This window comes from Jaculus jaculus, chromosome 5, assembly GCF_020740685.1.
Source record: "Jaculus jaculus isolate mJacJac1 chromosome 5, mJacJac1.mat.Y.cur, whole genome shotgun sequence".
Lineage (NCBI taxonomy): Eukaryota > Metazoa > Chordata > Mammalia > Rodentia > Dipodidae > Jaculus > Jaculus jaculus.
Window position 1 is genome coordinate 14,579,082 of NC_059106.1, and position 14,860 is coordinate 14,593,941.

Consider the following 14,860-nt stretch of genomic DNA (forward strand, 5'->3'; position numbering starts at 1 on the left):
AAGGCTACCCTAAGACTCATAGTGAATTCCAGATCAGCCTGAGCTAGAGTGAGATACTACCTTGAAAAAAGAAAGAAAAATGGAGGTAGGAAAAAAAGGTTATAGGTCTTTGGTGTCTTACAACAGATCTGAGGACGCATGTGCACACATGTCTCATGGCTGAGGAGTGAGCCCAGGGCCTTGTATGTGATAGGTCAGCACTCTCCCAGTGAGCTACCTCCTTAACCTTGGGTTCTTGAGAAAGGAACAGCTTGTTCCAGGCTGATCTTGACCTCATGATCCTCCTGTCTCTATGCCCTAGTGTTGGGTTTACAGCATGACCACTGTGCTTGGCTCTTCTTTAGACAATAAGATAATACTATTAAGCTGCCTGGGCAGCTGTTGCTCTGACAGAGCTTCTTCCATTTTTGATTCTATTGTGATCCTGAGCCTTTTGATTTTAAAGCACAACATATGAAAGTTCCACACTTTCAGGTTTTTTTTTTTTTTGAAATAATACTTTGAAATTTTGTGATCAAGTATTTCAGCATATTTTCATCAATTTGCCAAATGCATAGTGTGCACTTCTGATTTGGAGCTTGTACATTTCAATTCTAAATATTTTTTCTGGGATTTCCTCTTGTCTGTGTATGTGAATCCTTTCCTTCCTATATCCTTCTCTCTATCCCTCCCTTTTATACTACTTAGATGTTATTCCTTCCTGCATAGCTATACTTTTTCCCTCTTTCCTATGTTTTAGCTTTTCTTATAAGAAAAAAATTAGTTTAATATTTAAATTTAAAATATGATTCAAAGACTTATTGTTTTGATTACTAATATACTTTTCCATAACTTAAATAAACAGATTAATGACTAAATATATTTTCTTTGAATTATACAGATAACCTGCTGTTAGGCCTAAGCCACTCCTGGAATAACATAAAATTATTTTACATAAGTGTAAGTAAATGTCAGTATGGGAAAATGACTCACTTGCAAAGCACTTTCCTGGCATGCTTAAGGCCCTGGGTTCAAGTTATAGTACTGCAAAGTAAGAAAAACCTCCAAAAGTTACAAGTTAAGGAAAGTCCTAATCTTGCCTTGAATGGTGGTACACACCTGTAATCCCAATGCTTAGGAGGCTGTAGCCAAAGGATTGTAAGTTTGAGGACAACTTGAGCGAGCTAAGATAGCAGGCTCCTGTCTTTAAACAAATAGTTCTTGACTCTTTTAGTCCTCTAGAATTAAGATGGGAGTTTTCAGTTTTCTTACCTACAGACAAGAAGCCCTAGTAAACACTGAATTCTAGAGTTCTAACACCATCTCTCAGTGTGCTGGTGGACAGGGATGCTCTCCTGTGGAATTCTCCGTGTGTTTTGTCTAAGTCTTAAAGAGACCACGGTTTGCCAAGCTTTAGAAACCAGCCATCTTTCCATTTCTTGCTTGTTCAAATGTCTAAGATAATAGATGACTCCCCAAGTTCTTCAGGGTACAACAAGAAAAAAAGCCATGAATAGGCTCTAAAGGGCATGACATTAAATTCACTGTCATGTCATGCTTTAAATATGCATTAAAAATAAAAATTACTGCCCTTTGGGAAGGAAAGTAACTCTGAAATTAATGAGGGTAGTTATCATAATACTATTACATACTGCTTGGAGTAAAACAGGAGTACAAATAATCACACAAAAGCCCAAATTTTCACTCCCTAAGAATTAAGTGGAAATTTTACTGTGATGAACTTCATATTCCTGGATGCATCTTACAGAAGGTTGCTATATTTGTTATAAAGCTTCCTTTAAGAAATAAAAACTTGAAGCCGGGTGTGGTGGCACATGCCTTAATCCCAGCACTCAGGAGGCAGAGGCAGGAGGATCACCATGAGTTCGAGGTCATCCTGAGAGTCCATAGGGAATTCCAAGTCAGCCTGGGCTAGAGTGAGAGCCTACCTCGAAAAAACAAAAATAATAATAATAAAAAAGAAATAAAAACTTGAAGCTTCACTAGGTAGAACACTGACTTAATAGTCACATGTGTCATACTTGGCCACATGTGCTGATACTTTCCAACCTATTTTATGTTGTTTATCTTTTCTTTTTTTTTTTTTTTTTGGTCAATGGAGGATGTCTCTATACCAGTAATTCAAACCAAACAGAAAATTAAAATATTTACAAAATATGCAGCATTTAGACCGACTATCTATCTATCTATCTTCAAAAGAATAAAGTAGTAAGGAATTGTATATCGTTTCTTTGGAAATGAGAGTTTAAAATTTTTTATTTATTTGGGGTGTGTGTGTGTGTGTGTGTGTGTGTGTGTGTGTGTGTGTGCATGCGCACAGGTACGCAGGAATACACTTGAACTGACTGTAGCTTCTGGCTTTTTGAGTGGGGTCTGGGCTTGTGAAGTCAGGTATTCAAGAGTTAGATGGCAGCGCTTGATCCACTGAGCATCTCCCCAACCTGAGGCATCTTTTCATGAGCACAGACAAACTGTTCAAGACAATGAACACAGTCATGCATGCAGGTATGTATTTTGAGCTCACTTGCTGCTGACACTGGGAGAACTTCTGATAGAGCAAATGTCTATTTTCACTGAGTTGCTGTTGTTCTACTTATTCTTACTTATTTATTTTGAAAGCGAGAGACAAAAAGAGGGAGAGTGAAGAGAGAGAGAGAAAGAATGGGGGCTCCAGGGCCTCTTCCCACTGTGAACAAACTCCAGATGCATATGCTTGTCTGTGCCAGGACTCACATAAGCCAGATGCATGTCACCTGAGTACCTGTGCATCTGGCTTACACGGGTACTGGAGAATAGAACCTGGGTTCTTAGGTTTCACAGGTAAACACCTTAACTGTTAAGCTATCTCTCCAGTCCCTTCTACACATTTTTTTCAGGAAAGCATTTTGTACAGAGTAATGACTATAAGCAGGAAATACTAGCCTAGGATAGTTCTGGGCTTGCCTATTCATAGATGACACAACTGGATTTGGTTCTTTTCTTTCTGTCTCTTTAGCATGCATCACCCCATGTTTTTTGGTGATCTTACCAGAAGAGCTGAGATTTTCTTGTTAACATGATTAGTGAGAAGACCCAGTATTAGAGATAAAGAATTTTAGTGAGTAGCATCTCCACCCTAGATGGGTTCTAGCAGATTCTTTGGCACCCCCACGAACCTATACTCACTCCTGTGAGCCCTTATACACCAGGCTCTGACACTCTCAGAGAGAGTTAAGTTAACCCAAATGGTTTCAGATGAAGACAGTCCAACAAAAATATTCCATCACAGAAACTTGATGCTACCTCTTAACTTGTCTTGGGTATTAAAGAAGTGAGGCCACTGCACTGATTGCTGTGTTCCCCAAGGCTGGGCTCTACCCAGACAACACCCTCACCAAGACAAGCAGACATGAGTGACGGAGCGACAGGAAGTGCTCTGGGAAGCCCAGGGACTTGTGGGGCTCACTTTAAGGATCTGAAACGCTGACAAAGACAGTACTGTCCAATGATCACATAGCATGGAATCAGAAACTAAAATACGACCAATAGCAATCTTCCTTATTTTGATATATAAGCTTACATGTCATGACTACACAATCAGTTAGTTGTACTATGTATTCACTCATTTAACATTGGTTTTCTTATGAATGACTGGAGTTATGAAAGGATGATTGCAAAAGGCAGAAATAAGAAAAAGGGCAGGAGCCTCTGAGAAGGGAGGACTGGGAGCATGTTACAGAAGGACAGTGAACGTCAGCTACACACTCTACACCCTGCGCTCTCACGCCTTAAGCGCTGTGAAAATCTTTCAGATGTTCTACTGTAGAGAGATACAACTTAGCATTCTCAAACATAAGAACAGCAAGGAAAAATCAGTGATTTTCCAGGGAAAGAGGCCTATGAAAGAATGAAAGGTATAGAATAGTAGTTATATTTAATACAGTTAGACTTTAAGATAAGTAGTTTTATTCTTATGGAGAAACGCCACATCAGCAACAGTGGTTAACTCTGGAACTAGTATTGGCAGTGCGTCTGCTTTTGCTGTGGAGAATTTATATATAAATATCCTGTACTAATATAAAAACCAGCTACCTAAATTTAAGCATGTAAGATATATAATCATTGCATAACATTTGACCTGCAAAAACCAGAGGGAGCAGTGGTTCTGTGCTGGTTAGGTTTTCTATTGCTGTCACCTGACAGCAACAACTTCAAGGAGTTAGGCTCTGTTTGGCTCATGGCTTCAAAGATTTCAGTCCATTATCGTGGGGAGGGCATGGTGGAGCAGGGCAGTTCACAACTCGGCATCCAGAAAGTTGAGAAAGAGAATGCAATAAGGGCCAGAGCAAGATGTAATAGCCAAGGACAAGCCCTCAGTGACCTAGTTCCTCCAGGTAGGCTCTCCTACCTTCCACCACTTCCAAATAATGCCATCATACCATGAATCCATCATAAATTAACCCATTCATTAGGTCAGTGCCCTCCTGAGCTAACTATCTCTGGAAATTCATGCCTGTCTACAAATGTGCTTTAATAACATCTAAGGTCCAATCAAGTTGACAATGAAGATTAACTACCAAGATCCCATGTTCACAAGGGAACTAAAAATCCCTATCACCCAGGAATAGCCTAGCACAAGACAGTATTCACATACTTGTGGTCATGCTGGGGTAAAAGCACTCACTCAAGTCATGTAAAACTACAATTATGTTCAGTATATGATATTTGTTATTTCTAAAAGAAAGTATTGTTATCGTAGGAGGCAACAGCTCCATACTTGCTTTTGTCCTTGAAGATCTTATAGCAGGACAAGCTGCAGAGGTGGAAGACAGTAATATCTGTGTTGGTCTAGGTTAATGTGTGTGTTTGTCTTAGTTTTTAACAAAAACAGCATAAGTAAAAAATTTAACAGAAAAAGGCTAATAAAATACAATTTTAAATATGTTTACTTAACTATATTATCTGTATTTTGAACCAAGTTATTACAAATGACCTTAAAAGTATACAAAATCATGTTTATAAAGTTAAAACATTACAGTAAGCTCAAGTTAATTTATTATTGAAGAAATAAACTAAGTAATATTCAGAGTGTACAAGATTTATAGTTTAACAGAAGACAGATATGCAAAAAGCCTTCTCACACTCCCCACTTTCTCACCAACTCACTCGCAACTTCCAGTCCTCTAAGCTCCATCATGGCTGTGCCCAACAAAGGTGTGCCATTTTTTTTATTTACATGGTACCTTTCTCAATTTAGAAACAAATAGCCTTGCATTACAAATGCCCAGCCCGCAGAGTAACATGCTGTATGGGTTTGAAGCTTAAGAACAACAGAGTATTGCATGACCTAGATGTGTAGTAGGCTATGTAGTCAAGATATGTTTGCTCTACATTTCCCTGTTGTTAAGTGACATATAGCCATATATATCTTACTATATAATCAAATGTGTTATCCTAAAAATTATAAGCATTCTAGAAGAGGAGGAAACTTTCTAGCTAGAATCTATCTTAAAGCACATTTGTGTTCAAGGGCAGGTACTTATTTTGATTTTTAAGTACTAATTAAATTAAATGAGATCATTTTATTTTTACTTTGTGTTTTCCTCATTTCCACTTCACAGTGAGCATTATACTCAATAAATAACTTTCTGGGAATATAAAGTCATCAGCCATTTAACACAGAAGCTTAGTAGATTGTATCTATAGCAACAGGAATGACAGTATAAGCAAATTTTTAAAATTCTTGTTTCTATACATTTTCTAAATTGAAAATAATTTTAATTACTAACAGACTAAATAAAATGGCATCACCAAACTCAAACGTAAAATAAAATTCTAAATAAACTGATATTATGACTTACCCAAGTTAGCTGAAATCCTGTTTTCCTATGTTCCCTTTGCACATTTTAGATCTCCTCTTCTAATACAGATCATACTGATATTAATTTAATTTAATGTCTGTCTTCCCCAAAAGATTCAAGACCCTACAAGGGTAGGGTATACATCTGTCTTGACCCCATTAGCCCCAGACCCTTGGAGAGGCATCTTTCAATTATATTTGATGAATCAACTTTAAAGATATCAATCTAAATAAAAGGAGATATAAAGTTTTAGACATAGTCAAGGACAAAATACCTAATAAATAAGATGTGTTCAATCAACCAAACAAAATAATCCACATAGTTAAAAACAGTAGTTATAAACAGCACAAGGACAGAAGCAAAGGATAATTGCTTAAATGACTGACTCATGTGACAAAATTAGAGAATGTTCTCTAAGCACAATTGCCAAAAGCTTTCAGTTTTGGTTTCCTTATAAGTATCAGGCTCTGAGTCACAGAATAAAAGTTTTCAAAAAATAATTAACTGGTTCGTCCAAGTACAGTATATTTTTAAAAACACAGTACAAGGAATCGTGTAGTAGTAAATATCCTTAAACAACACGTGCACACACGCGTGTGCACACACACACATTCAGCCCTTGTTCTTGGTGATCTGGAAGAGGACTCAAATAGTGTGTGTGGGTGGGTGTACGTGCATGCCAAAGGTTGACATCAGGTGCTTTACACACTCATCTTCCACTTTACTTACTGGGGCAGTGTTATCTCACTTTCAAACTCTCTGATTTAGCTATTCCAGGTAGCCAGCTTGCTATAGGAAGCACAGGGATTAGTGGGGGGCTGTAATGCCCACCAGGCATTTCTATTTACTCCACACCTCATGTTTGCATGGTAATCACTTCATCCACTAACCATCTCTCCAGCCAGAGTCAAACTTAATACTGTTAGTAAGAATGTGTAGTTTGGGGCAATGTTTGTATTCACACAATCCCCTAGAGTTATATTTAGTCTACTCATGAGCTTGTATTCTAGTTTTAAGAGAATTTTAACCAAATGGAAAATTACTTTTCCTAAAAATCAAATCAAATTAAAACAAGTTTTCTGTCTACAAAGGTAACTAATTAAAGTCACATGCTTTTTTAGGCAGTGCTCATCTTTGGTTAAATAGCATAGCGAGGGCTAGAGAGATGGCTTAGTGGTTAAGTGCTTGCCTGTGAAGCCTAAGGACCCCGGTTCAAGGCTCGATTCCCCAGGACCCACGTTAGCTAGATGCACAAGGGGGCGCACACATCTGGAGTTCGTTAGCAGTGGCTGGAAGCCCTGGTGCGTCCATTCTCTCTCTCTCTCTTTCTCTCTCTCTTTCTCTCTCTCTCTCTCTCTCTCTTTCTCTCTCTCTCTCTCTGTGTCTCTTTCTCTCTGTGTCACACTCAAATAAATAAATAAAAATGAACAAAAGAATTAAAAAAATAGCATCGCTAAAATCATGAGTTTATTCTACTCACACAGTCAGTAACCCCTTCCGAGAAAACTTCTCTAAGGGTCAAAGAGGTACTATTTTCGGCTTTGTGTCCCTGGAGTGTCCGTCACTACTCCATCCTGCTGCTGTGGCACAGAACCTGTAATAGACAATGCAAATGACAAAATTCCCACAAAGCTTTCTTTCTGAACACTGGAACTGACTTTTATCATTTCCTCGCATCTCAAACTATTGTACTTTATCTTTTTCAACAATTTAGAAAATAAAAAACAAATCATTCTGTGCTTACAGGCCACGCCAAACCAGGCACAATGTGGCCTGTGAGCCAAAGTTTGTTAACACTGTGAAAAACAGGTAGCTAAATATGTACACCTGGCTTATACATCTTTTTAGCCATGTCACCTTGCCTTTCATTCTACCCAAAGCTACTAACCACCACAGGAAACCACTCTCACAAGGGCAGCAATGGAATGAAGCTCTGCATTTTCAGGTGGGACTTGCTCTGCAAGTGCACTAACAACAATGCAGAAACGAACACTTGTGCTGAAATTACTGTTCCACACTGGATTCTAAGCATTTGAAGCTTGTGCTTCTTCACCTCATTTCAGCACAAACATGGCTAAGCATTCCATGTTCCTTATTTCGTAGATAAGGTAACATGGACAGGTTAAGTGCATTAGCTAAGCTCAAGTGGGCAGGAAGTGTGCAGATGAAGCTTGAGGACAGGCTGACAATCTGTTCTTGTACAATTTCCATTTCAAATGACAAACACTTTTACAGTCCTCAGCAATTAAAATGCCCAAGAGTACAAACACAGGGACAGTGATACAGTTAACACTCATCAATGACAATCAGCTTCAGCATTCATTCTCATAGAAAAGTGAGGACAAGACCCCTACCTCTCCCTGCGAGGCTGGCTCATGAGAACATATGTTGGCGAAAATTCCCCAGGAGGAGGTGGCAAAGGGAAAGTAAGCACTGCTTCCTCTAAACGACTCTTGGCTCTCCTACCTTCAACTTCCTTACTGCCTTGCTGTATATAAAAGCGTTCACAGGTTGATAATGTTTGTTTATTACTGATGGTCTAGCAACAAAACACTCGCTGCCAGGAAGAAGCCATGCTTAGGATGGCTGAAGGATAATTAACTGACAGCGACCCTTTGTACACTGTTTTGGTTTGCCCACTAGTTGGGTATATGTTCTTTCCAATCTAACCATATGCAGAATAAGGAACTCTTCAGATGTCTATATAAAAAGATTAGGGTAGAAACTAAAATTTGTTTCAGTGCAATGTTAAGTCACTAATGTGGCTTTTAGAAATTAAATAAAGCACGTCCACATAATGACAGAATACAAACATTATTGAAAACTTGACATTTTAGGATTTTGGCTGGACAAGGAAATAAGAAGTCGCTAAAAATGAATGCATTCTGGGCAGTTCTTACTGGAAGGTTGTAACATGCCAGAAAATTACTTCAGAATTTACTTTCATTCTCACATCAATATGAGGAAACTTAAATGACAGATGCTATTAAACACACAGAGCCAAGGACATCATAAGATACTGGGGTTGTTACCAGAACAAAAGTGAATAAAAAATATTTGGCAAATAACAAAATATCTGTATGCCAAATTTTCTCAAATTTTTACTTTTTCAAAATGTTATCTGCTAATCAGTAAGTTGCATAATTCTATATTAAGTGTGATAGCTTGGTAAGAGGTATTTTTCAATGGAAAACAAGCATCCCTATTACTTAAAGTAGTTCACTGCAATGTATATACTGAGAGAAAACCTCCAGTTTAGAAAGAGCCTGCCAACACATTCACTTCCAAAAGCTGATTGTAAAACTAGGCTGCAGTAGTGTGAGGAATGAGACAGCGGTGCCTTCCACAGACGTCACTGAATGTGCAGTCTACTTACGGCTCTTAATGTTACACTGCCAAGCTCCACGGCCCAGGGGCTTTGCCTTTACTTAGTTCTTTAATCTCTCACCACAATTTCTTCTTTAGCATTTAGTATACAACTCTCGCACTTTAAAACAAATTTTTGGGCCGGAGAGATGGCTTAGTGGTTAAGGGGCCCGTGTGTAAAGCCAAGGGAACCAGGTCTGACTCCTCAGGACCCACATAAGCCAGAGGCACAAAGTGGCACATGTGTTTGGAGTTTGTTTGCAGAGGCTGAAGGCCCTGACGTACCCACTCTCTGACTCTTCCTCTCTAATAAGTAAAAACTAAAAATATAACAAAAAATAAAATGAAAGTGTTTTAAAAAACAGCTTTTTATTGAAATTATCCATATATACACACTGCCTATCAGAATTCCCTCCTACCACCCTTCTTTGTCTCCCCTCCCATACTCCCCCTCAACTGAACCTCTGTTTTCCATCTAAGGCCTTGCACTTAAACTTCAACACTCTGTTCTTGAGCTTCTTTTGTTACTCTAGAGATTTTTTTGATGCTACCATAACTGAAATTCTTTTATCAGTATCACTTTCAGATTGTTCACTGCCAGTGTGTATCACTGCAATTGGCATTTATGCTGATCTTGTATCTGTCAACCTTGCTAATTAGTTTAACTGATTAGTATAACAAGTTTTTTTCCTTATATTTCTTAAGAGGTTTTACAAACAAAATTGGGTCATAGTCAGATAGAGCCTTAGTTAGACTTTTTTTGTTTGTTTGTTTTTGGTAGGGTCTCACTCTAGCTCAGGCTGACCTGGAATTCACTATGGAGTCTCAGGGTGACCTCGAACTCACAGCTATCCTCCTACCTCTGCCTCTCAAGTGCTGGGATTAAAGGCGTGCGCCACCACACCGGCACTCTTTTTTTTTTTTTTGTCTAAATGTCCTGGTGAGAACCTTCCATATAATGTTGAATAGAAGTAAAAACTGAACACAGTCTTGTCTTATTCCTAATTTTCATTGGATAGCTTTTAGTTTTCTACCATTAAGTATGGCATTAGCTGTGGAGTTTACAGAAGAACCATTTAATAGGGAAAGGGAGTTCTCTTTTATGCTTAGTTTGTTCATTCCTTTTAATAAGAGAGACTTAAAGTTTATTAAATAAATTTCTGATTAAGATGCATATGGCTTATGTCCTTCTATTAACGGGATATACTTTTTTTTGCTTGACTTTTTTAAAATGTTGAACCAACCTGAATTCCTGAGACCAAGCCCATTTTATCTAGACTGATAATCCTCTTAGTTACCAGATTTGGTTTTCTTTTGTTGAGGATTTTCACATTCATATTCATAAGGGTTACTGACCTATAGTTTTCTTGTGTTGTCCTATGCAACTGTGTTATTAGGGTGACACTGGCCTCACAGAATCATCTGGGAAGTATGCCCTTCTCATCCATTTTTTTTGGGGGGGAGGATCACAAACTATTGTTAATTCTTTAAAAGTTTGACAGAATATACCAGTGATGCCATTTGGACCGGAGTTTGTTTATGTTCAATTTTATTACATGTTACAGGTTCAGATATTCTACTTTTATTGAGTCAGTTTCAGTAAGTTTGTCGTTTGGGAGTTACACATTTTATCTAGGTTACTTAACTTGCTGCTTGTACTCCTAAGCCTCTAGATTCCCCATGGCCCTCGCAGTGATGGCGTCTTGGTCACTGCTGATTTCACTAACTTTAGTCTTCCTTTATGTCTTCAGCAGCCTGGCTATAAAGGTCTATCAATTTTGTTAACTATTTTCAAAGACCAACTTTTGGGCTGGGGAGGTAGCTCAGAGGGATAGTGTTAGCTGGGTGAGCATGAGGTCCTGAGTTCAGAACCCGTGTAAAGCCAGGCACAGCAGCAACTGCCTGTAATCCCAATGCTAGGAAGATAGAGACAAGATGATCGCCGGGACCATAAGAACCAAGCAGAACATCTTGTCCACCACACCAGGGTAAGTACCCTGAACCATGAGGGGCAAAGATACAGTAGAAGGTATGACCCTGCCACATCTGGTCAGAGAGAAAAGAAGTCTACTCAGCAAGGGTTCAGCATGGCAGATAGAGACATCACGCTGTAGAGGTGGCAGAAGGGGGTAACACTGTTATGAGTAAACCCCATGCCCCTTTAAGAACTGGAGGTCTACACATCATCTTTACTGTTAGGTTGGCAAAAAAACAGATCTATAAAAATGTATTATCCTTTACCTGCAGAATTCTTTTTTAAAAATATTTTATTTATTTATTTGAGAGACAGAAAGAGGCAGAGAGAATGGGTACACTGCGTCCTCTAGCCATTGCAAATGAACTGTGGACTCATGTACCACCTGCGCACTTGGCTGGTGTGGGTACTGGCGAATCGAACCTGGGTCCTTAGGCTTCACAGGCAAGCACCTTAACAACTAAACCATCTTTCTGGTGCACCCCCCCCCCAGGAATTCTTTTTTTGTTGTATTTTTTTTTTTTTTTTTGAGATAGGGTTTCACTCTTGTCCAGGCTGACCTGGAATTAACTATGTAGTCTCAGGGTGGCCTCGAACCCTTGGTGATTCTCCTACTTCTGCCTCCCAAGTGCTGGGATTAAAGGTATGTGCCACCACACCCAGCTACCCCCAGGGATTCTTGATAAAAAGGTGAAAAGAAAACTTTTTAGGTTTTGTAATTTCTGCAATCATTCTATTGTGTCTAAGCCAATTCTTAATTAATGGAGTTAAAAACCAAAGCTATTATAATCAATGTTTTCTTTCAGAGCTCAAGATCCCAATCTCATATTCTTTAGACTAGAAAAATCACCAGGAGAATCACTACAAAAAGAATGAAAACCTCAGGATAATGTAATTTAGGTAAATGGAAATTTTCATAATTTTAAAAATTATGAAAAAGGACATATGTATAAAGTTTCAATTATAACTGCTACTCTCAAGTTACCTTAAACAAAAATTTTAATTGGTTAAGGGAAAGTGATTCTCTTGAGAGATTAGAAAGAAGATGAAGAGGTTATTGTTAAAAATGTTTTAGTAAAACAAACAAACAAAAAATCCCCCGATTAAATAAGTCGATCACAACAATAGCAGAAGAGTTGCAATACCCCACTCCTTTCCCATCACACACCCAGCAGCTTGCTTAGTAATATAAAGAACCTGTCCTTCTAAAGCTAGTGGAGGAGTCCTGCTAGTGAGAGGAAATCTAAACTAAGTAAAGTGTAAGGTAACATGAAAAGGACTAGAAGAATCTTACACTAAATTAAAATAAAATATAGAATGCACTGCAAATGTTTGGGAATGTGTTTAAAAATTTTCATGGTGTAACACTTTGTACCTTTTTGCTGTGATCACCACCTTCCTAATGTTCTGACATAGGCATGAGATCCCCCACTTGAGGACTGCCACTCACTGACCTCGTCCCAGAGCAGCCCCAGTACTTGCCCCTCCCCCTGCCCCTGCCCAGTGCCCCATAAACCTCAATCTCCTCCGACCTCGCCAATGTGCAGCTGCTCAGGCTGGTCTGTGGTTCGTGACGAGACCCACTGCTCTGCTTGCTTGGGAAGCACAAGAGAAACATGATAGGGAAACCTTCCTCTTCATGCCTCAGACTTCCTGCACTACACTCTCCTTCCAAAGTACTTCTTCATTCTCCAGAGGACAGAGAGGTGCTCTGGAGGAGCACAGAGCCACCCAAAACGTGATCTAGTCCCCACCCCTGTTGAGCACAGGAGAGGGGTTCCCCTACTCCTCCCCAAGGTCAGGCCCCTCAGCTAAGCCTAGGAATCTACACTTTCCTGCTTCCCCAACAATATGAAAACATCCCTCCTCCTCTCTCATACTGTCAGTCAGCCTCTCCGTTTAAACAAACCCAGGTTTCTTCATTAAAACCACAAAACCAAACTCCCTGTAGCTGTAGCCTCCAAACCTACCATGATATTCCCAATTCCAAATAAACTTGCTTAAAAGTGTATAGGTATTCTTACTTCCTTTCCTCACCTCCTGTCTATTCTCTGGTGCTCTTGACATGGCCCCCAGCCCTTCTCCAAAATGGCTTCTTCCCAAGTTATCTGCAGGCACTGGTTGGTCCTCACCTAACTTGATCTAGCAGTAAACAACTGCTTCTTAAGAGACCTGTTGCCTCCTAGGACAGAGAAAGGCAGATGCTCCTGTGGGTCCCTTCTGCAGTTCTGGCCACCCTCAGCCGCCAAATGCTGAGGCACCTCAGGGTAAACATCAGGTCTAACTGTATGCCTCTCATTCACAACGAAGGCTACATTTATCATATTGACAGCTTAAAAACAAGCCACTTGGTATCGTTAACCTCTATTTCAGACCTTTTCTCTGAGCTCCCTCCTAGAGGCCTGTAGGGTCTTGTCAGTCTGTAGTAGGCAGTGTAACTAGAGATAAGAAGTGTGGATGGGCTTGGAGGCAGATTCCTTGAATTTAAACCCTATCCCTTCCACTTCCTGTCTGACTCTGGGTAAGTCTCGTGACAGCACTGTGTACCAAACTCCCTATCCAAACACTGCCCATAACCCCACGGGCTTCACACCAGGTCCCCATGCTCCTCCTGCTCCTCCTGCCGCAGTGCCTTCACACGCTTGTTCCCTGCTCATCTCCTGGTTCCCTCGTATTCTTCCTTCAGACTGCTGATTAAATGGCCTTCTTTAGGAAGCCTTTCCTGGTCTTTGGGGAGACCTACTACTTTTATCCGTTGCATACACAACTCCACTCCTTTCCTTCAGGGAAAAAAAAAAATACATCTAGAAGACAGGAGGGGAGGACTATTTCAGCCCACCAGAATTTAAGAAATAATCATTTAGCTGAGAAAACAAACACAGGTACAAGGGTGAGTAGATTTCTGTGAGTTGTATCAATGCAAATACCTCTAGGTTATTGCTATCACTGAAGAGAAAGCGTGGGGGGGCATATCATACACACACAGTTTTTCATTTTTTTTTTCTGTTTTTAGTTTTTCAAGATAGGGTCTCACTCTAGCGCAGGCTGACCTGGAATTTGTAGTTTTGTGGTAACCTCGAACTCACAGTGATCCTCCTACCTCAACTTCCTGTAAAGCATATCAATTTACAATGTCCCTGAACATAGAAGCATAAGTGAAGACCAGCTTTAACCCTGGGTGAGAGCAGCCTGGTGTAGAGTACTTCCCTAGCATGAGTGAGGCCCTGCGCTTACATTCTCAATTCCAGTCTTTTCTTTACAAGCAGTCTTCATTGTCCTCTAGTCTCCTCATGTTGGCATCAGCTCATGAGGAGACTTAGATTAGACAAAAGGAGAAATGTGTTGTGGTTGTAATAAACACAATGAAAGTATTAGTATTTGAAAAAGAAGACCTTGAAATGTGCTAGAAGGTTTGAGATCATAATGACATAAACAACTATTTATGACCTAAGGAAAAATGCCTGCTTTGGCACTTTGAAGCATAAAATATCACATGGAACTCAATTACAAAGCTTACACACTTGTTTATGCAGCTGGTCTTTCTTAAAATTGAGGAACTTTAAACCTACAATTCTAATGGGCTCACTGGTGACACTCTAGTCCTTTGAAAAATAAATGAAATATCATAAATCATTTGACAGTTCTTAAGCTTGGATTTTTATCATCACTGTGGCTCTAA

General features: G+C 39.5%; 1 protein-coding gene across 8 annotated transcripts in view; it reads right to left on the minus strand.

Annotated features, from left to right (window-relative positions):
* Positions 1 to 14,860, minus strand: part of Znf438 (zinc finger protein 438) — a 125,656-nt gene that overhangs the window by 33,454 nt on the left and 77,342 nt on the right. For 6 of the 8 annotated variants that reach the window (XM_045150570.1, XM_045150573.1, XM_045150574.1 and 3 more), the window contains one exon: positions 7,321 to 7,434. The exons of 1 other annotated variant lie outside the window; for it this stretch is intronic. The gene's annotated coding sequence lies outside the window, so the exon portion shown is untranslated. Of the gene's footprint in view, positions 1 to 5,840; positions 6,066 to 7,320; positions 7,435 to 14,860 lie in introns of all 8 variants that reach the window. One more of the 8 variants, XM_045150576.1, reaches the window with a different exon arrangement.